Genomic DNA, 27,368 nt, shown 5'->3' on the forward strand with positions numbered 1-27,368 from the left:
CTCTGTGTATATATATATATATATATATATATATATATATATATTGCAGTAACACAGGTTTTGCTATACGCATGTTTATTCCCTTTGTGTATATATATATAGATCTCCTCTCCTCTGTGTATATATATATATATATAGATCTCCTCTCCTCTGTATATATATATATAGATATAGATCTCCTCTCCTCTGTATATATATATATTGCAGTAACACAGGTTTTGCTATACACATGTTTATTCCCTTTGTGTATATATATATAGATCTCCTCTCCTCTGTATATATATATAGATCTCCTCTCCTCTGTATATATATATATATAGATCTCCTCTCCTCTCTATATATATATATATAGATCTCCTCTCCTCTGTGTATATATATATATATATAGATCTCCTCTCCTCTGTGTATATATATATATATATAGATCTCCTCTCCTCTGTATATATATATAGATCTCCTCTCCTCTGTATATATATATATATATATATAGATCTCCTCTCCTCTGTGTATATATATATATATATAGATCTCCTCTCCTCTGTATACATATATATATATATATATAGATCTCCTCTCCTCTGTATATATATATATATATATATATATATATATATATATATATATCTCCTCTCCTCTGTATATATATATAGATCTCCTCTCCTCTGTATATATATATATATATCTCTCTCCTCTGTGTATATATATATATATAGATCTCCTCTCCTCTGTATATATATATATATATATATATATATCTCCTCTCCTCTGTATATATATATATATAATATAGATCTCCTCTCCTCTGTATATATATATATTGCAGTAACACAGGTTTTGCTATACACATGTTTATTCCTTTGTGTATATATATATATATAGATCTCCTATCCTCTGTATATATATATAGATCTCCTCTCCTCTGTATATATATATATATATATATAGATCTCCTCTCCTCTGTATATATATATATAGATCTCCTCTCCTCTGTATATATATATATATATATATATATATATATATATCTCCTCTCCTCTGTATATATATATATATATATATATATATAGATCTCCTCTCCTCTGTGTATATATATATATATATATATATATATATATATATATATATATAGATCTCCTCCCTCTGTATATATATATCTCCTCTGTATATATATATATATATATATATATCTCCTCTCCTCTGTATATATATATATATATATATATATATATATATATATATATATATATATAGCAGTAACACAGGTTTTGCTATACACATGTTTATTCCCTTTGTGTATATATATATAGATCTCCTCTCCTCTGTGTATGTATATATATATATATATATATATATATATATATATATTGCAGTAACACAGGTTTTGCTATACAAATGTTTATATCCCTTTGTGTATATATATATAGATCTCTCTCCTCTGTATATATATATAGATCTCCTCTCCTCTGTATATATATATAGATCTCCTCTCCTCTGTATATATATATAGATCTCCTCTCCTCTGTATATATATATATATATATATATATATATATATATATATATATATATAGATCTCCTCTCCTCTGTATATATATATATATATAATAGATCTCCTCTCCTCTGTGTATATATATATATATATATAGATCTCCTCTCCTCTGTGTATATATATATATATATATATATATATAGATCTCCTCTCCTCTGTATATATATATATATAGATCTCCTCTCCTCTGTATATATATATATATATATATATATATATATAGATCTCCTCTCCTCTGTATATATATATATATAGATCTCCTCTCCTCTGTATATATATATATTGCAGTAACACAGGTTTTGCTATACACATGTTTATTCCCTTTGTGTATATATATATAGATCTCCTCTCCTCTGTATATATATATATATATATATATATAGATCTCCTCTCCTCTGTGTATATATATATATATATATAGATCTCCTCTCCTCTGTATATATATATATAGATCTCCTCTCCTCTGTATATATATATTGCAGTAACACAGGTTTTGCTATACACATGTTTATTCCCTTTGTGTATATATATATATAGATCTCCTCTCCTCTGTATATATATATATATATAGATCTCCTCTCCTCTGTATATATATATATATATATATATATATATATATATATAGATCTCCTCTCCTCTGTATATATATATAGATCTCCTCTCCTCTGTATATATATATATATATATATAGATCTCCTCTCCTCTGTGTATATATATATATAGATCTCCTCTCCTCTGTGTATATATATATATATATATATATATATATCTCCTCTCCTCTGTATATATATATATATAATATAGATCTCCTCTCCTCTGTATATATATATATTGCAGTAACACAGGTTTTGCTATACACATGTTTATTCCCTTTGTGTATATATATATATATATATAGATCTCCTCTCCTCTGTATATATATATATATATATATAGATCTCCTCTCCTCTGTGTATATATATATATAGATCTCCTCTCCTCTGTGTATATATATATAGATCTCCTCTCCTCTGTGTATATATATATATATATATATATATATATATATATAGATCTCCTCTCCTCTGTGTATATATATATATATATATATATATATAGATCTCCTCTCCTCTGTATGTATATATATAGATCTCCTCTCCTCTGTATATATATATTGCAGTAACACAGGTTTTGCTATACACATGTTTATTCCCTTTGTGTATATATATATCTCCTCTCCTCTGTGTATATATATATATATAGATCTCCTCTCCTCTGTGTATATATATATATATATATAGATCTCCTCTCCTCTGTATATATATATATAGATATAGATCTCCTCTCCTCTGTATATATATATATTGCAGTAACACAGGTTTTGCTATACACATGTTTATTCCCTTTGTGTGTATTGGAACTAAACCAAAAAAGGAGGAAAAAAAGCAAATTGGACATAATGTCACCAAACTCCAAAAATGGGCTGGACACAATTATTGGCCCCTGAACTTAATATTTGGTTGCACCCTTTGTAAAAAATAAGTGAAATCAGTGTCTTCCTATAAGCATCGATAAGCTTCTTACACCTCTCAGCCGGAATGTTGGACCACTCTTCCTATAACCATCAATAAGCTTCTTACACCTCTCAGCCGGAATGTTGGACCACTTTTCCTATAAGCATCAATAAGCTTCTTACACCTCTCAGCCGGAATGTTGGACCACTCTTCCTATAACCATCAATAAGCTTCTTACACCTCTCAGCCAGAATGTTGGAGCACTCTTCCTATAACCATCAATAAGCTTCTTTGTTACGCCTAGCGCTCCGGGTCCCCGCTCCTCCCCGGAGCGCTTACGGCGTCTCTCTCTCCGCAGCGCCCCGGTCGGTCCCGCTGACCGGGAGCGCTGCACGGTCATGGCCGTCGGGGATGCGATTCGCACAGCGGGACGCGCCCGCTCGCGAATCGCATCCCAGGTCACTTACCCGTTCCGGTCCCCTGCTGTCATGTGCTGGCGCGCGCGGCTCCGCTCTCTAGGGCGCGCGCGTGCCAGCTCCCTGAGACTTAAAGGGCCAGTGCACCAATGATTGGTGCCTGGCCCAATTAGCTTAATTGGCTTCCACCTGCTCCCAGGCTATATCTGATCACTGCCCCTGCACTCCCCTGCCGGATCTTGTTGCCTTAGAGCCTTGAGAAAGCGTTTACTGTGTTTGTCCATACTGTGTACTTGACCTCCTGCCGTTGCCCCTGACTACGATCCTTGCTGCCTGCCCCGACCTTCTGCTACGTCTGACCTTGCTTTTGTCTACTCCCTTGTACCGCGCCTATCTTCAGCAGTCAGAGAGGTTGAGCCGTTGCTAGTGGATACGACCTGGTCACTACCGCCGCAGCAAGACCATCCCGCTTTGCGGCGGGCTCTGGTGAATACCAGTAGTGACTTAGAACCGGTCCACTAGCACGGTCCACGCCAATCCCTCTCTAGCACAGAGGATCCACTTCCTGCCAGCCGGCATCGTGACATTCTTACACCTCTCAGCCAGAATGTTGGAGCACTCTTCCTATAACCATCAATAAGCTTCTTACACCTCTCAGTCGGAATGTTGGACCACTCTTCCTATAACCATCAATAAGCTTCTTACACCTCTCAGCCGGATTGTTGGACCACTCTTCCTATAACCATCAATAAGCTTCTTACACCTCTCAGCAAAAAATGTTGGACCACTCTTCCTATAACCATCAATAAGCTTCTTACACCTCTCAGCCGGGATGTTGGACCACTCTTCCTATAACCATCAATAAGCTTCTTACACCTCTCAGCCGGGATGTTGGACCACTCTTCCTATAACCATCAATAAGCTTCTTACACCTCTCAGCCGGAATGTTGGACCACTCTTCCTATAACCATCAATAAGCTTCTTACACCTCTCAGCCGGAATGTTGGAGCACTCTTCCTATAACCATCAATAAGCTTCTTACACCTCTCAACCGGGATGTTGGACCACTCTTCCTATAACCATCAATAAGCTTCTTACACCTCTCAGCCGGAATGTTGGAGCACTCTTCCTATAACCATCAATAATCTTCTTACACCTCTCAGCCGGAATGTTGGAGCACTCTTCCTATAACCATCAATAATCTTCTTACACCTCTCAGCCGGAATGTTGGACCACTCTTCCTATAACCATCAATAAGCTTCTTACACCTCTCAGCCGGGATGTTGGACCACTCTTCCTATAACCATCAATAAGCTTCTTACACCTCTCAGCCGGGATGTTGGACCACTCTTCCTATAACCATCAATAAGCTTCTTACACCTCTCAGCCGGAATGTTGGACCACTTTTCCTATAACCATCAATAAGCTTCTTACACCTCTCAGCCGGAATGTTGGAGCACTCTTCCTATAACCATCAATAAGCTTCTTACACCTCTCAGCCGGAATGTTGGACCACTCTTCCTTTACAAACTGCTCCAGGTCTCTTATTGGACGGCGCCTTTTCCCAACAGTAATTATAAGATCTCTCCACAGGTGATCAATGGGATTTAGATCTGGACTCATTGCTGACACTTCAGATCTCTCCAGCGCTTTGTTGTCGTCCATTTCTGGGGCTTTTTGACGTATGTTTGGGGTCATTGTCCTGCTGGAAGACCCAAAATCTCGGACACAAACCCAGCTTTCTGGCACTGGTCTGTACAGTGCGACCCAAAATCCATTGGTAATCCTCAGATTTCATGATATCTTGTACACATTCAAGGCCCCCAGTGCCAGAGGCAGCAAAACAACCCAAAACATCACTGACCTCCACCATATTTCACTGTAGGTTCTGTGTTCTTTTCTTTGTAGGCCTCATTCTGTTTTCAGTAAACAGTAGAATGATGGGCTTTACCAAAAAGTTCTATCTTGTCTCATCTGTCCACAAGACGTTTTCCCAGAAGGATTTTGGTTACTCAAGTTCATTTTGGTAAAATGTAGTCTTTCTTTTTTATGTCTCTGTGTCAGCAGTGGGGTCCTCCTGGGTCTCCTCCATAGTGGGGTCCTCCTGGGTCTCCCCCATAGCGGGGTCCTCCTGGGTCTCCTCCATAGTGGGGTCCACCTGGGTCTCCTCCATAGTGGGGTCCTCCATGGTCTCCTCCATAGTGGGGTCCTCCTGGGTCTCCTCCATAGTGGGGGTCCTCCTGGGTCTCCTCCATAGTGGGGTCCTCCTGGGTCTCCTCCATAGTGGGGTCCTCCTGGGTCTCCTCCAGAGTGGGGTCCTCCTGGGTCTCCTCCATAGTGGGGTCCTCCTGGGTCTCCTCCTTAGTGGGGTCCTCCTGGGTCTCCTCCTTAGTGGGGTCCTCCTGGATCTCCTCCATAGTGGGGTCCTCCTGGGTCTCCTCCATAGTGGGGGTCCTCCTGGGTCTCCTCCATAGTGGGGTCCTCCTGGGTCTCCTCCATAGTGGGGTCCTCCTGGGTCTCCTCCAGAGTGGGGTCCTCCTGGGTCTCCTCCATAGTGGGGTCCTCCTGGGTCTCCTCCTTAGTGGGGTCCTCCTGGGTCTCCTCCTTAGTGGGGTCCTCCTGGATCTCCTCCATAGTGGGGTCCTCCTGGGTCTCCTCCATAGTGGGGTCCTCCTGGGTCTCCTCCATAGTGGGGTCCTCCTGGGTCTCCTCCATAGTGGGGTCCTCCTGGGTCTCCTCCATAGCGTTTCATTTCATATAAATGTGGGCGGATAGTTCGCGCTGACACTGATGCTCCCTGAGCCTGCAGGACAGCTTGAATATCTTTGGAACTTGTTTGGGGCTGCTTATCCACCATCCGGCCTATCCTGCGTTGACACCTTTCATCAGTTTTTCTCTTCCGTCCACACCCAGGGAGATTATCTACAGTGCCATGGGGTGTAAACTTCTTGATAATGTTGCGCACTGTGGACAAAGACAAATCTAGATCTCTGGAGATGGACGTGTAACCTGGAGATTGTTGATATTTTTCCACAATTTTGGTTCTCAAGTCCTCAAACAGTTCTCTTCTCCTCTTTCTGTTCTCTTCTCCTCTTTCTGTTCTCTTCTCCTCTTTCTGTTCTCTCTTCTCCTCTTTCTGTTCTCTTCTCCTCTTTCTGTTCTCTCTCCTCCTCTTTCTGTTCTCTTCTCCTCTTTCTGTTCTCTTCTCCTCTTTCTGTTCTCTTCTCCTCTTTCTTTTGTCCAGGCTTAGTCCGGCGCACACAGACACACAATGCAAAGACTAAGTGAACTTCTCTCCTTTTTATCTGCTGTCAGGTGTGATTGTTATATTGCCCACACCTGTTACTTGCCCCAGGTGAGTATAAAGGAACATCACAGGCTGGAAACAATCTTATTTATCCACAATTATGGAAGGCGCCAATAATTGTGTGGAGAGGAGATCTATATATATATATATACACAAAGGGATAAAAATGTGTATAGCAAAACCTGTGTTACTGCAATATATATATATATATATATATATATACAGAGGAGAGGAGATCTATATATATATACACAAAGGGAATAAAAATGTGTATAGCAAAACCTGTGTTACTGCAATATATATATATATATATATACAGAGGAGAGGAGATCTATATATATATATATATATATACAGAAGAGATCTATATATATATATATTATATATATACAGAGGAGAGGAGATCTATATATATATATACAGAGGAGAGGAGATCTATATATACAGAGGAGAGGAGATCTATATATATATATATATATATATATATATATACAGAGGAGAGGAGATCTATATATATATATATATATATATATATATATATATATATATACACAGAGGAGAGGAGATCTATATATATATATATATATATATATATATACAGAAGAGATCTATATATATATATATATTATATATATACAGAGGAGAGGAGATCTATATATATATATATATATACACAGAGGAGAGGAGATATATATATATATATATATATATATATATATATATACACAGAGGAGAGGAGATCAATATATATATATATACAGAGGAGAGGAGATCTATATATATATATATATATATATATATATATATATATATACAGAGGAGAGGAGATCTATATATATATATATATATATATATACACAAAGGGAATAAACATGTGTATAGCAAAACCTGTGTTCCTGCAATATATATATATATACAGAGGAGAGGAGATCTATATATATATACAGAGGAGAGGAGATCTATATATATATATATATATATATAGTAGATTAGTTAGGAGTAGCCGTATTAGTCCAGTGATGCAAAAAGCAAAATCATCGGTAGTTGCAGTATCTTGTAATAAAAAAGGTATTACAAGATACTGCAACTACCGATGATTTTGCTTTTTATATATATATATATATATATATATATATATATATATATATATATACAGAAGAGATCTATATATATATATATTATATATATACGGAGGAGAGGAGATCTATATATATATATATATATATACACAGAGGAGAGGAGATCTATATATATATATATATATATATATATATATATATACACAGAGGAGAGGAGATCAATATATATATATATACAGAGGAGAGGAGATCTATATATATATATATATATATATATATATATATATATATATATACAGAGGAGAGGAGATCTATATATATATACACACAAAGGGAATAAACATGTGTATAGCAAAACCTGTGTTACTGCAATCCTTTCCTGTGAGGAATACTTCATTATATAGAAACATTTCAGGGCCAACATTTATGGCCATGACTGTAGATATGAGAGAGAGAGATAGATATAGATAGATAGATATGAAATATATAGATGGATAGATATGAGATAAATAAATAGATGGATATGAGATAGATATGAGATAGATAAATAGATAGATATGAGATAGATATGAGATAGATAAATAGATATGAGATATATAGATGGATAGATATGAGATAAATAAATAGATATTGACTTGCCAGATCTTACATTATCATAATTATACCATTGTTTGGGATACAGTTGGAGTGATACTCACTGTGGTGTCTACATGCTTCTGTGGGCTCTCTGTGCTGATTGGCTAAAAAAAGAAAACGAATGAATGAATATAACACAAAAGATAAAAGACTGTTTGCTATGATGTCTCCATACACTATATACACAGAACAGAGGATCCTGCTCCTCTATATCTCTATAGTACACCCTCAGAAGAGAGGATCCTGCTCCTCTATATCTCTATAGTACACCCTCAGAAGAGAGGATCCTGCTCCCCTATATCTCTATAGTACACCCTCAGAAGAGAGGATCCTGCTCCCCTATATCTCTATAGTACACCCTCAGAAGAGATTATCCTGCTCCTCTATATCTCTATAGTACACCCTCAGAAGAGAGGATCCTGCTCCTCTATATCTCTATAGTACACCCTCAGAAGAGAAGATCCTGCTCCTCTATATCTCTATAGTACACCATCAGAAGAGAGGATCCTGCTCCTCTATATCTCTATAGTACACCCTCAGAAGAGAGGATCCTGCTCCCCTATATCTCTATAGTACACCCTCAGAAGAGAGGATCCTGCTCCCCTATATCTCTATAGTACACCCTCAGAAGAGAGGATCCTGCTCCTCTATATCTCTATAGTACACCCTCAGAAGAGAGGATCCCGCTCCTCTATATCTCTATAGTACACCCTCAGAAGAGAGGATCCCGCTCCTCTATATCTCTATAGTACACCCTCAGAAGAGAGGATCCTGCTCCTCTATATCTCTATAGTACACCCTCAGAAGAGAGGATCCTTCTCCTCTATATCTCTATAGTACACCCTCAGAAGAGAGGATCCTGCTCCCCTCTATCTCTATAGTACACCCTCAGAAGAGAGGATCCTGCTCCTCTATATCTCTATAGTACACCCTCAGAAGAGAGGATCCTGCTCCCCTATATCTCTATAGTACACCCTCAGAAGAGAGGATCCTGCTCCTCTATATCTCTATAGTACACCCTAAGAAGAGAGGATCCTGCTCCTCTATATCTCTATAGTACACCCTCAGAAGAGAGGATCCTGCTCCTCTATATCTCTATAGTACACCCTCAGAAGACAGGATCCTGCTCCTCTATATCTCTATAGTACACCCTCAGAAGAGAGGATCCTGCTCCCCTATATCTCTATAGTACACCCTCAGAAGAGAGGATCCTGCTCCCCTATATCTCTATAGTACACCCTCAGAAGAGAGGATCCTGCTCCTCTATATCTCTATAGTACACCCTCAGAAGAGAGGATCCTGCTCCTCTATATCTCTATAGTACACCCTCAGAAGAGAGGATCCTGCTCCTCTATATCTCTATAGTACACCCTCAGAAGAGAGGATCCTGCTCCTCTATATCTCTATAGTACACCCTCAGAAGAGAGGATCCTGCTCCTCTATATCTCTATAGTACACCCTCAGAAGAGAGGATCCTGCTCCTCTATATCTCTATAGTACACCCTCAGAAGAGAGGATCCTGCTCCTCTATATCTCTATAGTACACCCTCAGAAGAGAGGATCCTGCTCCCCTATATCTCTATAGTACACCCTCAGAAGAGAGGATCCTGCTCCTCTATATCTCTATAGTACACCCTAAGAAGAGAGGATCCTGCTCCTCTATATCTCTATAGTACACCCTCAGAAGACAGGATCCTGCTCCTCTATATCTCTATAGCACACCCTTAGAAGAGAGGATCCTGCTCCTCTATATCTCTATAGTACACCCTCAGAAGACAGGATCCTGCTCCTCTATATCTCTATAGTACACCCTCAGAAGACAGGATCCTGCTCCTCTATATCTCTATAGTACACCCTCAGAAGACAGGATCCTGCTCCTCTATATCTCTATAGTACACCCTCAGAAGAGAGGATCATGCTCCTCTATATCTCTATAGTACACCCTCAGAAGAAAGGATCCTGCTCCTCTATATCTCTATAGTACACCCTCAGAAGAAAGGATCCTGCTCCTCTATATCTCTATAGTACACCCTCAGAAGAGAAGATCCTGCTCCTCTATAACTCTATAGTACACCCTCAGAAGAGAGGATCCTGCTCCTCTATATCTCTATAGTACATCCTCAGAAGAGAGGATCCTGCTCCTCTATATCTCTATAGTACACCCTCAGAAGAGAAGATCCTGCTCCTCTATATCTCTATAGTACACCCTCAGAAGAGAGGATCCTGCTACCCTATATCTCTATAGTACACCCTCAGAAGAGAGGATCCTGCTCCTCTATATCTCTATAGTACACCCTCAGAAGAGAAGATCCTGCTCCTCTATATCTCTATAGTACACCCTCAGAAGAGAGGATCCTGCTACCCTATATCTCTATAGTACACCCTCAGAAGAGAGGATCCTGCTCCTCTATATCTCTATAGTACACCCTCAGAAGAGAGGATCCTTCTCCTCTATATCTCAATAGTACACCCTCAGAAGAGATGATCCTGCTCCTCTATATCTCTATAGTACACCCTCAGAAGAGAGGATCCTTCTCCTCTATATCTCTATAGTACACCCTCAGAAGAGAGGATCATGCTCCTCTATATCTCTATAGTACACCCTCAGAAGAGAGGATCCTGCTCCTCTATATCTCTATAGTACACCCTCAGAAGAGAAGATCCTGCTCCTCTATATCTCTATAGTACACCCTCAGAAGAGAGGATCCTTCTCCTCTATATCTCTATAGTACACCCTCAGAAGAGATGATCCTGCTCCTCTATATCTCTATAGTACACCCTCAGAAGAGAGGATCCTGCTCCCCTATATCTCTATAGTACACCCTCAGAAGAGATGATACTGCTCCTCTATATCTCTATAGTACACCCTCAGAAGAGAGGATCCAGCTCCTCTATATCTCTATAGTACACCCTCAGAAGACAGGATCCTGCTCCTCTATATCTCTATAGCACACCCTTAGAAGAGAGGATCCTGCTCCTCTATATCTCTATAGTACACCCTCAGAAGACAGGATCCTGCTCCTCTATATCTCTATAGTACACCCTCAGAAGACAGGATCCTGCTCCTCTATATCTCTATAGTACACCCTCAGAAGACAGGATCCTGCTCCTCTATATCTCTATAGTAAACCCTCAGAAGAGAGGATCATGCTCCTCTATATCTCTATAGTACACCCTCAGAAGAAAGGATCCTGCTCCTCTATATCTCTATAGTACACCCTCAGAAGAAAGGATCCTGCTCCTCTATATCTCTATAGTACACCCTCAGAAGAGAAGATCCTGCTCCTCTATAACTCTATAGTACACCCTCAGAAGAGAGGATCCTGCTCCTCTATATCTCTATAGTACATCCTCAGAAGAGAGGATCCTGCTCCTCTATATCTCTATAGTACACCCTCAGAAGAGAAGATCCTGCTCCTCTATATCTCTATAGTACACCCTCAGAAGAGAGGATCCTGCTACCCTATATCTCTATAGTACACCCTCAGAAGAGAGGATCCTGCTCCTCTATATCTCTATAGTACACCCTCAGAAGAGAAGATCCTGCTCCTCTATATCTCTATAGTACACCCTCAGAAGAGAGGATCCTGCTACCCTATATCTCTATAGTACACCCTCAGAAGAGAGGATCCTGCTCCTCTATATCTCTATAGTACACCCTCAGAAGAGAGGATCCTTCTCCTCTATATCTCAATAGTACACCCTCAGAAGAGATGATCCTGCTCCTCTATATCTCTATAGTACACCCTCAGAAGAGAGGATCCTGCTCCTCTATATCTCTATAGTACACCCTCAGAAGAGAGGATCCTTCTCCTCTATATCTCTATAGTACACCCTCAGAAGAGAGGATCATGCTCCTCTATATCTCTATAGTACACCCTCAGAAGAGAGGATCCTGCTCCTCTATATCTCTATAGTACACCCTCAGAAGAGAAGATCCTGCTCCTCTATATCTCTATAGTACACCCTCAGAAGAGAGGATCCTTCTCCTCTATATCTCTATAGTACACCCTCAGAAGAGATGATCCTGCTCCTCTATATCTCTATAGTACACCCTCAGAAGAGAGGATCCTGCTCCCCTATATCTCTATAGTACACCCTCAGAAGACAGGATCCTGCTCCTCTATATATCTATAGTACACCCTCAGAAGAGAGGATCCTGCTCCCCTATATCTCTATAGTACACCCTCAGAAGAGAGGATCCTGCTCCCCTATATCTCTATAGTACACCCTCAGAAGAGAGGATCCTTCTCCTCTATATCTCTATAGTACACCCTCAGAAGAGATGATCCTGCTCCTCTATATCTCTATAGTACACCCTCAGAAGAGAGGATCCTGCCCCCCTATATCTCTATAGTACACCCTCAGAAGAGAGGATCCTTCTCCTCTATATCTCTATAGTACACCCTCAGAAGAGAGGATCCTGCTCCTCTATATCTCTATAGTACACCCTCAGAAGAGAGGATCCTGCTCCTCTATATCTCTATAGTACACCCTCAGAAGAGAGGATCCTGCTCCTCTATATCTCTATAGTACACCCTCAGAAGAGAGGATCTTGCTCCTCTATATCTCTATAGTACACCCTCAGAAGAGAAGATCCTGCTCCTCTATATCTCTATAGTATACCATCAGAAGAGAGGATCCCGCTCCCCTATATCTCTATAGTACACCCTCAGAAGAGAGGATCCTGCTCCTCTATATCTCTATAGTACACCCTCAGAAGAGAGGATCCTGCTCCTCTATATCTCTATAGTACACCCTCAGAAGAGAGGATCCTGCCCCTCTATATCTCTATAGTACACCCTCAGAAGAGAGGATCCTGCTCCCCTATATCTCTATAGTACACCCTCAGAAGAGAGGATCCTGCTCCTCTATATCTCTTTAGTACACCCTCAGAAGAGAGGATCCTGCTCCTCTATATCTCTATAGTACACCCTCAGAAGAGAGGATCCTGCTCCCCTATATCTCTATAGTACACCCTGAGAAGAGAGGATCCTGCTCCTCTATATCTCTATAGTACACCCTCAGAAGAGAGGATCCTGCCCCCTATATCTCTATAGTATACCCTCAGAAGAGAGGATCCTGCTCCTCTATATCTCTATAGCACACCCTGAGAAGAGAGGATCCTGCTCCTCTATATCTCTATAGTACACCCTCAGAAGAGAGGATCCTGCTCCTCTATATGTCTATAGTACACCCTCAGAAGAGAGGATCCTGCTCCTCTATATCTCTATAGTACACCCTCAGAAGACAGGATCCTGCTCTCCTATATCTCTATAGTACACCCTCAGAAGAGAGGATCCTGCTCCTCTATATCTCTATAGTACACCCTCAGAAGAGAGGATCCTGCTCCTCTATATCTCTATAGTACACCCTCAGAAGAGAGGATCCTGCTCCCCTATATCTCTATAGTACACCCTCAGAAGAGAGGATCCTGCTCCTCTATATCTCTATAGTACACCCTCAGAAGAGAGGATCCTGCTCCCTATATCTCTATAGTATACCCTCAGAAGAGAGGATCTTGCTCCTCTATATCTCTATAGTACACCCTGAGAAGAGAGGATCCTGCTCCTCTATATCTCTATAGCACACCCTCAGAAGAGAGGATCCTGCTCCTCTATATCTCTATAGTACACCCTCAGAAGAGAGGATCCTGCCCCCCATATCTCTATAGTACACCCTCAGAAGAGAGGATCCTGCTCCTCTATATCTCTATAATACACCCTCAGAAGAGAAGATCCTGCTCCCCTATATCTCTATAGCACACCCTCAGAAGAGAGGATCCTGCTCCTCTATATGTCTATAGTACACCCTCAGAAGAGAGGATCCTGCTCCTCTATATCTCTATAGTACACCCTCAGAAGAGAGGATCCTGCTCTCCTATATCTCTATAGTACACCCTCAGAAGAGAGGATCCTGCTCCCCTATATCTCTATAGCACACCCTCAGAAGAGAGGATCCTGCTCCTCTATATCTCTTTAGTACACCCTCAGAAGAGAGGATCCTGCTCCTCTATATCTCTATAGTACACCCTCAGAAGAGAGGATCCTGCTCCTCTATATCTCTATAGTACACCCTCAGAAGAGAAGATCCTGCTCCTCTATATCTCTATAATACACCCTCAGAAGAGAGGATCCTGCTCCCCTATATCTCTATAGTACACCCTCAGAAGAGAGGATCCTGCTCCTCTATATCTCTATAGTACATCCTCAGAAGAGAGGATCCTGCTCCCCTATATCTCTATAGTACACCCTCAGAAGAGAGGATCCTGCTCCCCTATATCTCTATAGTACACCCTGAGAAGAGAGGATCCTGCTCCTCTATATCTCTATAGCACACCCTGAGAAGAGAGGATTCTGCTCCTCTATATCTCTATAGTACACCCTCAGAAGAGAGGATCCTGCTCCTCTATATCTCTATAGTACACCCTCAGAAGAGAGGATCCTGCTCCTCTATATCTCTATAGTACACCCTCAGAAGAGAGGATCCTGCTCTCCTATATCTCTATAGTACACCCTCAGAAGAGAGGATCCTGCTCCTCTATATCTCTATAGTACACCCTCAGAAGAGAGGATCCTGCTCCTCTATATTTCTATAGTACACCCTCAGAAGAGAGGATCCTGCTCCCCTATATCTCTATAGTACACCCTCAGAAGAGAGGATCCTGCTCCTCTATATCTCTATAGTACACCCTCAGAAGAGAGGATCCTGCTCCTCTATATCTCTATAGTACACTCTCAGAAGAGAGGATCCTGCCCCCTATATCTCTATAGTATACCATCAGAAGAGAGGATCCTGCTCCTCTATATCTCTATAGTACACCCTGAGAAGAGAGGATCCTGCTCCTCTATATCTCTATAGTACACCCTCAGAAGAGAGGATCCTGCTCCTCTATATGTCTATAGTACACCCTCAGAAGAGAGGATCCTGCTCCTCTATATCTCTATAGTACACCCTCAGAAGAGAGGATCCTGCTCTCCTATATCTCTATAGTACACCCTCAGAAGAGAGGATCCTGCTCCCCTATATCTCTATAGTACACCCTCAGAAGAGAGGATCCTGCTCCTCTATATCTCTATAGTACACCCTCAGAAGAGATTATCCTGCTCCTCTATACCTCTATAGTACACCCTCAGAAGATTGGATCCTGCTCCTCTATATCTCTATAGTACACCCTCAGAAAAGAGGATCCTGCTCCTCTATATCTCTATAGTACACCCTCAGAAGAGAGGATTCTGCTCCTCTATATCTCTATAGTACACCCTCAGAAGAGAGGATCCTGCTCCTCTATATCTCTATAGTACACCCTCAGAAGAGAGGATCCTGCTCCCCTATATCTCTATAGTACACCCTCAGAAGAGAGGATCCTGCTCCTCTATATCTCTATAGTACAGCCTCAGAAGAGAGGATCCTGCTACTCTATATCTCTATAGTACAGCCTCAGAAGAGAGGATCCTGCTACTCTATATCTCTATAGTACACCCTCAGAAGAGATTATCCTGCTCCTCTATATCTCTATAGTACAGCCTCAGAAGAGAGGATCCTGCTACTCTATATCTCTATAGTACACCCTCATAAGAGAAGATCCTGCTCCCCTATATCTCTATAGTACACCCTCAGAAGAGAGGATCCTGCTCCCCTATATCTCTATAGTACACCCTCAGAAGAGAGGATCCTGCTCCTCTATATCTCTATAGCACACCCTCAGAAGAGAGGATCCCGCTCCTCTATATCTCTATAGTACACCCTCAGAAGAGAGGATCCTGCTCCCCTATGTCTCTATAGTATATCCTCAGAAGAGAGGATCCCACCCCTCTATATCTCTATAGTGCACCCTCAGAAGAGAGGATCCTGCTCCTCTATATCTCTATAGTACACCCTCAGAAGAGAGGATCCTGCTCCTTTATATCTCTATAGTACACCCTCGGAAGAGAGGATCCTTCTCCCCTATATCTCTATAGTACACCCTCAGAAGAGAGGATCCTGCTCCTCTATATCTCTATAGTACACCCCCAGAAAAGAGAATCCTGCTCCTCTATATCTCTATAGCACACCCTCAGAAGAGAGGATCCTGCTCCTCTATATCTCTATAGTACACCCTCAGAAGAGAGGATCCTGCTCCTCTATATCTCTATAGCACACCCTCAGAAGAGAAGATCCTGCTCCCCTATATCTCTATAGTACACCCTCAGAAGAGAGGATCCTGCTCCTCTATATCTCTATAGTACACCCTCAGAAGAGAGGATCCTGCTCCTCTATATCTCTATAGTACACCCTCAGAAGAGAGGATCCTGCTCCCCTATATCTCTATAGTACACCCTCAGAAGAGAGGATCCTGCTCCTCTATATCTCTATAGCACACCCTCAGAAGAGAGGATCCCGCTCCTCTATATCTCTATAGTACACCCTCAGAAGAGAGGATCCTGCTCCCCTATGTCTCTATAGTATACCCTCAGAAGAGAGGATCCCACCCCTCTATATCTCTATAGTGCACCCTCAGAAGAGAGGATCCCGCTCCTCTATATCTCTATAGTACACCCTCAGAAGAGAGGATCCTGCTCCTTTATATCTCTATAGTACACCCTCGGAAGAGAGGATCCTTCTCCCCTATGTCTCTATAGTACACCCTCAGAAGAGAGGATCCTGCTCCTCTATATCTCTATAGTACACCCCCAGAAAAGAGAATCCTGCTCCTCTATATCTCTATAGCACACCCTCAGAAGAGAGGATCCTGCTCCTCTATATCTCTATAGTACACCCCAGAAGAGGGAATCCTGCTCCTCTATATCTCTATAGCACACCCTCAGAAGAGAAGATCCTGCTCCCCTATATCTCTATAGTACACCCTCAGAAGAGAGGATCCTGCTCCTCTATATATCTATAGTACACCCTCAGAAGAGAGGATCCTGCTCCTCTATATCTCTATAGTACACCCTCAGAAGAGAGGATCCTGCTCTTCTATATCTCTATAGTACACCATCAGAAGAGAGGATCCTTCTCCCCTATATCTCTATAGTACACCCTCAGAAAAGAGGTTCCTGCTCCTCTATATCTCTATAGTACACCCTCAGAAGAGAGGATCCTGCTCCTCTATATCTCTATAGTACACCCTCAGAAAAGAGGATCCTGCTCCTCTATATCTTTATAGTACACCCTCAGAAGAGAGGATCCTGCTCCTCTATATCTCTATAGTACACCCTCAGAAGAGAGGATCCTGCTCCTCTATATCTCTATATTACACCCTCAGAAGAGAGGATCCTGCTCCTCTATATCTCTATAGTACACCCTCAGAAGAGAGGATCCTGCTCTTCTATATCTCTATAGTACACCATCAGAAGAGAGGATCCTTCTCCCCTATATCTCTATAGTACACCCTCAGAAAAGAGGTTCCTGCTCCTCTATATCTCTATAGTACACCCTCAGAAGAGAGGATCCTGCTCCTCTATATCTCTATAGTACACCCTCAGAAAAGAGGATCCTGCTCCTCTATATCTTTATAGTACACCCTCAGAAGAGAGGATCCTGCTCCTCTATATCTCTATAGTACACCCTCAGAAGAGAGGATCCTGCTCCTCTATATCTCTATATTACACCCTCAGAAGAGAGGATCCTGTTCCTCTATATCTCTATAGTACACCCTCAGAAGAGAGGATCCTGCTCCTCTATATCTCTATAGAACACCCTCAGAAGAGAGGATCCTGCTCCTCTATATCTCTATAGTACACCCTCAGAAAAGAGGATCCTGCTCCTCTATATCTCTATAGTACACCCTCAGAAGAGAGGATCCTGCTCCTCTATATCTCTATAGTACACCCTCAGAAGATAGGATCCTGCTCCTTTATATCTCTATATTACACCCTCAGAAGAGAGGATCCCGCTCCTCTATAACTCTATAGTACACCCTCAGAAGAGAGGATCCTGCTCCTCTATATCTCTATAGTACACCCTCAGAAGAGAGGATCCTGCTCCTCTATATCTCTATAGTACACCCTCAGAAGAGAGGATCCTGCTCCTCTATATCTCTGTAGTACATCCTAGGAAGAGAGGATCCTGCTCTTCTATATCTCTATAGTACACCCTCAGAAGAGAGGATCCTGCTCCTCTATATCTCTATAGTACACCCTCAGAAGAGAGGATCCTGCTCCCCTATATCTCTATAGTATACCCTCAGAAGAGAGGATCCTGCTCCTCTATATCTCTATAGTACACCCTCAGAAGAGAGGATCCTGCTCCTCTATATCTCTATAGTACACCCTCAGAAGAGAGGATCCTGCTCTTCTATATCTCTATAGTACACCCTCAGAAGAAAGGATCCTGCTCTTCTATATCTCTATAGTACACCCTCAGAAGAGAGGATCCTGCTCCTCTATATCTCTATAGTACACCCTCAGAAGAGATGATCCTGCTCCTCTATATCACTATAGTACACCCTCAGAAGAGAGGATCCTGCTCCTCTATATCTCTGTAGTACACCCTCAGAAGAGAGGATCCTGCTCCTCTATATCTCTATAGTACACCCTCAGAAGAGAGGATCCTGCTCCTCTATATCTCTATAGTACACCCTCAGAAGAGAGGATCCTGCTCCTCTATATCTCTATATTATACCCTCAGAAGAGAGGATCCTGCTCCTCTATATCTCTATAGTACACCCTCAGAAGAGAGGATCCTGCTCCCCATATATTTCTATAGTACACACTCAGAAGAGAGGTTCCTGCTCCTCTATATCTCTATAGTACACCCTCAGAAGAGAGGATCCTGCTCCTCTATATCTCTATAGTACACCCTCAGAAGAGAAGATCCTGCTCCTCTATATCTCTATAGTACACCCTCAGAAGAGAGGATCCTGCTCCTCTATATCTCCATAGTACACCCTCAGAAGAGAGGATCCTGCTTCAATATACTTCTATAGCACACCTTTAGGATCAGCAGCAGCATTGGTGACAGTATAGAGCAGAACTATGTAGTGTAAGCTGTGAATCCAGCACTGGGAGACTATTTTATCAGAGTTTTTAGCAGTTTCTCTGTATCACATATAATAGGCTAAGGCTCCTTTCACACTATACTTTGCTCTATTTTAAAGACCCATTACAATGTCCCGTTAAAGGGGTACTCCGCCTCTGGCATCTTATCCCCTATCATTGTCATTACTGCACAGAGCGAGATCGCTATGCACGTAATGACGGGCGATACAGGGGCCGGAGCAGCGTGACGTCATGGCTCCGCCCCTCGTGACATCACGGCCCGTCCCCTTAATGCAAGTCTATGGCAGGGGGCGTGATGACCGCCACGCCCCCTCCCATAGACTTGTATTGACGGGGGCGGGCCGTGACATCACGAGGGGCGGAGCCGTGATGTGACGATGCTCCGGCCCCTGTATTGCCCGTCATTACGTGCATAGCGATCTCGCTCTGCGCAGTAATGATAGCGGGGTGCTGCAGCATCGATCCCCGGGGTCCCCAGCAGCGGGACCTCGGCGATCTGACATCTTATCTCCTATCCTTTGGATAGGGGATAAGAGGTCTAGGGGCGGAGTACCCCTTTAAGAAAAACCTTAAAAACGGCCGTTAAAAAATCCCATTCAAGTCCATAGGATTTTTTAATTATTCGTTATCACTCGTTATAGCACGTTATGAAAAACGGATGTTATTTGTGACGGGAGAAAAATGAGTGCATCCAACGTTTTTTCTCCCATCACAAATAACATCCGTTATTCATAACGGGATAAAACAGCTGAAACGGATAATCAAAAAACCCCATAAACTTGAATGGGATTTCTTAATGGGACATTGTGACAGGTCTTTAAAACGGAGCAACATATAATGTGAAAGGAGCCTTAGATACACGGCTAAGCAGACAGTATTACACAGAACATGATTAGATACACAGTTTAGCAGACAGTATCACACAGGAAAGGTTTGTATACATGGCTCTGCAGACAGTATAATGCATGGAAGGCTTAGATACATGGCTAAACAGATGGTATCACACATGATAGGCTTAGATACACAGTATCACACAGGAAAGGTTTGCATACATGGCTCTGCAGACAGTATAATGCATGGAAGGCTTAGATACATGGCTAAACAGATGGTATCACACATGATAGGGTTAGATACACAGTTTAGCAGACAGTATCACACAGGAAAGGTTTAGATACACTAAGAAGCTGTCTTGTGACTTACAAATCTCCCTAACAATGCAATGAATGAATAAATACCCTTGGAATGAATAGATGTGACCCCGCCAGGATCCTCATAGATGAGTGATGGGCACCCTGACAGCCTGGGGATTCCCACAATTCCCCCATATGTTCACAACCCAGCTCAGAGTAATAGCTGATTCTTCTTATATATAAGAACTGGCTGTGACTAGGTGAGCGTGACCCTCTTGGCACCAGGATTGTCGCCCTCCTATAGATATGTATGCCCCATGCACTGGCATCTATCCCTAAGACCTTCTAGAAGACGCCGCGCCCCATCATGGGGAGAATACAACCCGTGACAGCTCCACTCCCTAAAACACCCTGCGACCAAAACAACTGAGACCGTACAGACCCGAAATAAAGGGGGTGTACGAAAGTAAACTATACAGACCTAATTCTTCTCACAGCTGAGGGGTTGGTACAGTTGTATCCAGTCTACACATATGACACTGAACACATCAGCAGCACAAACCTTGTTCAAATTGTTTGATACAATGTATTATCCTGCAGGCCAGAGGATTGTCTGTACTGGAAAGATTGTCTCCATCCACTGACAGTAAGCAGAGATCTTGACAATGGTTTTAGAAAGTATTATAGAAAGTTGCTAAAAGGCGGCAGCTCATGCTATGAGTTGTAATTTTTCGGTAGCTAGGGGGCACAGGATGGGACTGCAGTCTGAAATCTGCCATATTCTGCCATATGTTGGTGCCAAATGTGATCCCTCTGTCTTCAGATTCCCCTTTAATTCCAATATTTATCCAATTATATCAGGGTTCTCTAAGCTAGAAAACTGAAAGGTGATAGTGCTGGGAAGCCACATGTTTAATACCTCTGCCCTATGTCAATGGAGAGCCACAGTCTAGTTTTTCCCTGTTCTCTATACTTGTCTCCTACTGACAAATGTGCAAGAAGAAGAAACATCACAAAATGCAAATATCTGTATGCACAAAATCTTCAATAAAGTTATAATTACTCTGTATCAAATGCAGTCAATAGACTAAAAGACTTAGCTCCAGTAATAACATTTCAGTTACAGGTGTGCCCAGCAGGGGCGCTGTCTACAGTGATGGATTGAGCAGTCAGGAGTAAGCAGGCCCAGAGCCAGGAAGCCCAGGATCCCAGAGTCACATTACAGAAACACCGGCCCTCGTGTAGTAACCAGACATAACCGCATCCCAAATAATATAATGGGATATGATTTATAACAGGAAGTCACCAAGACTGTGACCTACATCCCGTACGGAGGGTAAGAAGCAGCATCAGACGCCATTATCATCATTATATGTGAGTTATAACGTCACAGCAATCCTGTGGGCCAAGATGCTCAAAGCCAAGAAAATCTGGACAAAAAAAAGTCTGAGCCAAGAAGTGTTGTTCAAGACTGGGTCAAGGAGTCACAGTCAATACCAAGATACAAAAGTGATATTCAAAGAATGAGAACTAGAGGAGGCCAAGTGACTGTCAAGGGCGAGCAGTGAGGCCGGGATCAGGACAAGGAGTGGTATTCATGGCTGTGCTACATCGTGATCCAAGGAGTGGTAGTCAGGACCAGGTCATGGGGATAGTCAAGGCCAGGCCAAGAAGAAGTATTCAGGACTATGCCAATGTGATATAGTCAGGACCAGGTCACAAGGATAGTCAAGGCCAGACCAAGAAGAAGTACTAAGGACTATGCCAATGTGATATAGTCAGGACCAGGTCACGGGGATAGTCAAGGCCAGGCCAAGAAGAAGTACTCAGGACTATGCCAATGTGATATAGTCAGGACCAGGTCACAAGGATAGTCAAGGCCAGGCCAAGAAGAAGTATTCAGGACTATGCCAATGTAATATAGTCAGGACCAGGTCACAAGGATAGTCAAGGCCAGGCCAAGAAGAAGTACTCAGGACTATGCCAATGTGATATAGTCAGGACCAGGTCACAGGGATAGTCAAGGCCAGACCAAGAAGAAGTACTCAGGACTATGCCAATGTAATATAGTCAGGACCAGGTCACAAGGATAGTCAAGGCCAGGCCAAGAAGAAGTACTCAGGACTATGCCAATGTGATATATAGTCAGGACCAGGTCACAAGGATAGTCAAGGCCAGGCCAAGAAGAAGTACTCAGGACTATGCCAATGTAATATAGTCAGGACCAGGTCACAGGGATAGTCAAGGCCAGACCAAGAAGAAGTACTCAGGACTATGCCAATGTAATATAGTCAGGACCAGGTCACAAGGATAGTCAAGGCCAGGCCAAGAAGAAGTACTCAGGACTATGCCAATGTGATATATAGTCAGGACCAGGTCACAGGGATAGTCAAGGCCAGGCCAAGAAGAAGTACTCAACACTATGCCAATGTGATATAGTCAGGACCAGGTCACAGGGATAGTCAAGGCCAGGCCAAGAAGAAGTATTCAGGACTATGCCAATGTAATATAGTCAGGACCAGGTCACAAGGATAGTCAAGGCCAGGCCAAGAAGAAGTACTCAGGACTATGCCAATGTGATATAGTCAGGACCAGGTCATGGGGATAGTCAAGGCCAGGCCAAGAAGAAGTATTCAGGACTATGCCAATGTGATATATAGTCAGGACCAGGTCACAGGGATAGTCAAGGCCAGGCCAAGAAGAAGTACTCAGGACTATGCCAATGTAATATAGTCAGGACCAGGTCACAGGGATAGTCAAGGCCAGACCAAGAAGAAGTACTCAGGACTATGCCAATGTGATATATAGTCAGGACCAGGTCACAGGGATAGTCAAGGCCAGGCCAAGAAGAAGTACTCAGGACTATGCCAATGTAATAAAGTCAGGACCAGGTCACAAGGATAGTCAAGGCCAGGCCAAGAAGAAGTATTCAGGACTATGCCAATGTGATATATACTCAGGACCAGGTCACAGGGATAGTCAAGGCCAGGCCAAGAAGAAGTACTCAGGACTATGCCAATGTGATATATAGTAAGGACCAGGTCACAGGGATAGTCAAGGCCAGACCAAGAAGAAGTACTCAGGACTATGCCAATGTAATATAGTCAGGACCAGGTCACAAGGATAGTCAAGGCCAGGCCAAGAAGAAGTACTCAGGACTATGCCAATGTAATATAGTCAGGACCAGGTCACAAGGATAGTCAAGGCCAGGCCAAGAAGAAGTACTCAGGACTATGCCAATGTAATATAGTCAGGACCAGGTCACAGGGATAGTCAAGGCCAGGCCAAGAAGAAGTATTCAGGACTATGCCAATGTAATATATAGTCAGGACCAGGTCATGGGGATAGTCAAGGCCAGGCCAAGAAGAAGTATTCAGGACTATGCCAATGTAATATATAGTCAGGACCAGGTCACAGGGATAGTCAAGGCCAGGCCAAGAAGAAGTATTCAGGACTATGCCAATGTAATATAGTCAGGACCAGGTCACAGGGATAGTCAAGGCCAGGCCAAGAAGAAGTACTCAGGACTATGCCAATGTAATATAGTCAGGACCAGGTCACAGGGATAGTCAAGGCCAGGCCAAGAAGAAGTACTCAGGACTATGCCAATGTGATATATAGTCAGGACCAGGTCACAGGGATAGTCAAGGCCAGGCCAAGAAGAAGTACTCAGGACTATGCCAATGTAATATAGTCAGGACCAGGTCACAAGGATAGTCAAGGCCAGGCCAAGAAGAAGTACTCAGGACTATGCCAATGTGATATAGTCAGGACCAGGTCACAAGGATAGTCAAGGCCAGGCCAAGAAGAAGTACTCAGGACTATGCCAATGTGATATATAGTCAGGACCAGGTCACAAGGATAGTCAAGGCCAGGCCAAGAAGAAGTATTCAGGACTATGCCAATGTGATATATAGTCAGGACCAGGTCACAGGGATAGTCAAGGCCAGGCCAAGAAGAAGTATTCAGGACTATGCCAATGTGATATAGTCAGGACCAGGTCACAGGGATAGTCAAGGCCAGGCCAAGAAGAAGTACTCAGGACTATGCCAATGTAATATAGTCAGGACCAGGTCACAAGGATAGTCAAGGCCAGACCAAGAAGAAGTACTCAGGACTATGCCAATGTAATATAGTCAGGACCAGGTCACAAGGATAGTCAAGGCCAGACCAAGAAGAAGTACTCAGGACTATGCCAATGTAATATAGTCAGGACCAGGTCACAAGGATAGTCAAGGCCAGGCCAAGAAGAAGTACTCAGGACTATGCCAATGTAATATAGTCAGGACCAGGTCACAAGGATAGTCAAGGCCAGACCAAGAAGAAGTACTCAGGACTATGCCAATGTAATATAGTCAGGACCAGGTCACAAGGATAGTCAAGGCCAGGCCAAGAAGAAGTACTCAGGACTATGCCAATGTAATATAGTCAGGACCAGGTCACAGGGATAGTCAAGGCCAGGCCAAGAAGAAGTACTCAGGACTATGCCAATGTAATATATCGTCAGGACCAGGTCACAAGGATAGTCAAGGCCAGGCCAAGAAGAAGTACTCAGGACTATGCCAATGTGATATAGTCAGGACCAGGTCACAGGGATAGTCAAGGCCAGGCCAAGAAGAAGTACTCAGGACTATGCCAATGTAATATAGTCAGGACCAGGTCACAAGGATAGTCAAGGCCAGACCAAGAAGAAGTACTCAGGACTATGCCAATGTAATATAGTCAGGACCAGGTCACAAGGATAGTCAAGGCCAGACCAAGAAGAAGTACTCAGGACTATGCCAATGTAATATAGTCAGGACCAGGTCACAAGGATAGTCAAGGCCAGGCCAAGAAGAAGTACTCAGGACTATGCCAATGTAATATAGTCAGGACCAGGTCACAAGGATAGTCAAGGCCAGACCAAGAAGAAGTACTCAGGACTATGCCAATGTAATATAGTCAGGACCAGGTCACAAGGATAGTCAAGGCCAGGCCAAGAAGAAGTACTCAGGACTATGCCAATGTAATATAGTCAGGACCAGGTCACAGGGATAATCAAGGCCAGGCCAAGAAGAAGTACTCAGGACTATGCCAATGTGATATAGTCAGGACCAGGTCACAGGGATAGTCAAGGCCAGGCCAAGAAGAAGTACTCAGGACTATGCCAATGTAATATAGTCAGGACCAGGTCACAGGGATAGTCAAGGCCAGGCCAAGAAGAAGTATTCAGGACTATGCCAATGTGATATATAGTCAGGACCAGGTCACAGGGATAGTCAAGGCCAGGCCAAGAAGAAGTAGTCAGAACTATGCCAATGTAATATAGTCAGGACCAGGTCACAGGGATAGTCAAGGCCAGGCCAAGAAGAAGTACTCAACACTATGCCAATGTGATATAGTCAGGACCAGGTCATGGGGATAGTCAAGGCCAGGCCAAGAAGAAGTATTCAGGACTATGCCAATGTGATATAGTCAGGACCAGGTCACAGGGATAGTCAAGGCCAGGCCAAGAAGAAGTACTCAGGACTATGCCAATGTAATATAGTCAGGACCAGGTCACAGGGATAGTCAAGGCCAGGCCAAGAAGAAGTATTCAGGACTATGCCAATGTAATATAGTCAGGACCAGGTCACAGGGATAGTCAAGGCCAGGCCAAGAAGAAGTATTCAGGACTATGCCAATGTGATATAGTCAGGACCAGGTCACAGGGATAGTCAAGGCCAGGCCAAGAAGAAGTACTCAGGACTATGCCAATGTAATATAGTCAGGACCAGGTCACAGGGATAGTCAAGGCCAGGCCAAGAAGAAGTATTCAGGACTATGCCAATGTAATATAGTCAGGACCAGGTCACAGGGATAGTCAAGGCCAGGCCAAGAAGAAGTATTCAGGACTATGCCAATGTGATATAGTCAGGACCAGGTCACAGGGATAGTCAAGGCCAGGCCAAGAAGAAGTACTCAGGACTATGCCAATGTAATATAGTCAGGACCAGGTCACAGGGATAGTCAAGGCCAGGCCAAGAAGAAGTACTCAGGACTATGCCAATGTGATATAGTCAGGACCAGGTCATGGGTATAGTCAAGGCCAGGCCAAGAAGAAGTACTCAGGACTATGCCAATGTAATATAGTCAGGACCAGGTCACAGGGATAGTCAAGGCCAGGCCAAGAAGAAGTACTCAGGACTATGCCAATGTAATATATAGTCAGGACCAGGTCACAAGGATAGTCAAGGCCAGGCCAAGAAGAAGTACTCAGGACTATGCCAATGTAATATAGTCAGGACCAGGTCACAGGGATAGTCAAGGCCAGACCAAGAAGAAGTACTCAGGACTATGCCAATGTGATATATAGTCAGGACCAGGTCACAAGGATAGTCAAGGCCAGGCCAAGAAGAAGTACTCAGGACTATGCCAATGTAATATAGTCAGGACCAGGTCACAAGGATAGTCAAGGCCAGACCAAGAAGAAGTACTCAGGACTATGCCAATGTAATATAGTCAGGACCAGGTCACAGGGATAGTCAAGGCCAGACCAAGAAGAAGTACTCAGGACTATGCCAATGTAATATAGTCAGGACCAGGTCACAGGGATAGTCAAGGCCAGACCAAGAAGAAGTACTCAGGACTATGCCAATGTAATATAGTCAGGGCCAGGTCACAGGGATAGTCAAGGCCAGACCAAGAAGAAGTACTCAGGACTATGCCAATGTAATATAGTCAGGACCAGGTCACAGGGATAGTCAAGGCCAGACCAAGAAGAAGTACTCAGGACTATGCCAATGTGATATAGTCAG

At 42.8% G+C, this 27,368-nt stretch overlaps 1 protein-coding gene across 1 annotated transcript in view; it reads right to left on the reverse strand.

Annotated features, from left to right (window-relative positions):
- LOC130305618 (tensin-1-like) overlaps positions 1-27,368 on the reverse strand; it is a gene marked incomplete at its 3' end in the record, with an annotated part of 94,177 nt that overhangs the window by 26,367 nt on the left and 40,442 nt on the right. Inside the window, exon 2 of the mRNA XM_056552013.1 lies at positions 8,543-8,584. The remainder of the gene's footprint in view (positions 1-8,542; positions 8,585-27,368) is intronic.

Source organism: Hyla sarda, unplaced genomic scaffold (genome assembly GCF_029499605.1).
Source record: "Hyla sarda isolate aHylSar1 unplaced genomic scaffold, aHylSar1.hap1 scaffold_1327, whole genome shotgun sequence".
NCBI lineage: Eukaryota > Metazoa > Chordata > Amphibia > Anura > Hylidae > Hyla > Hyla sarda.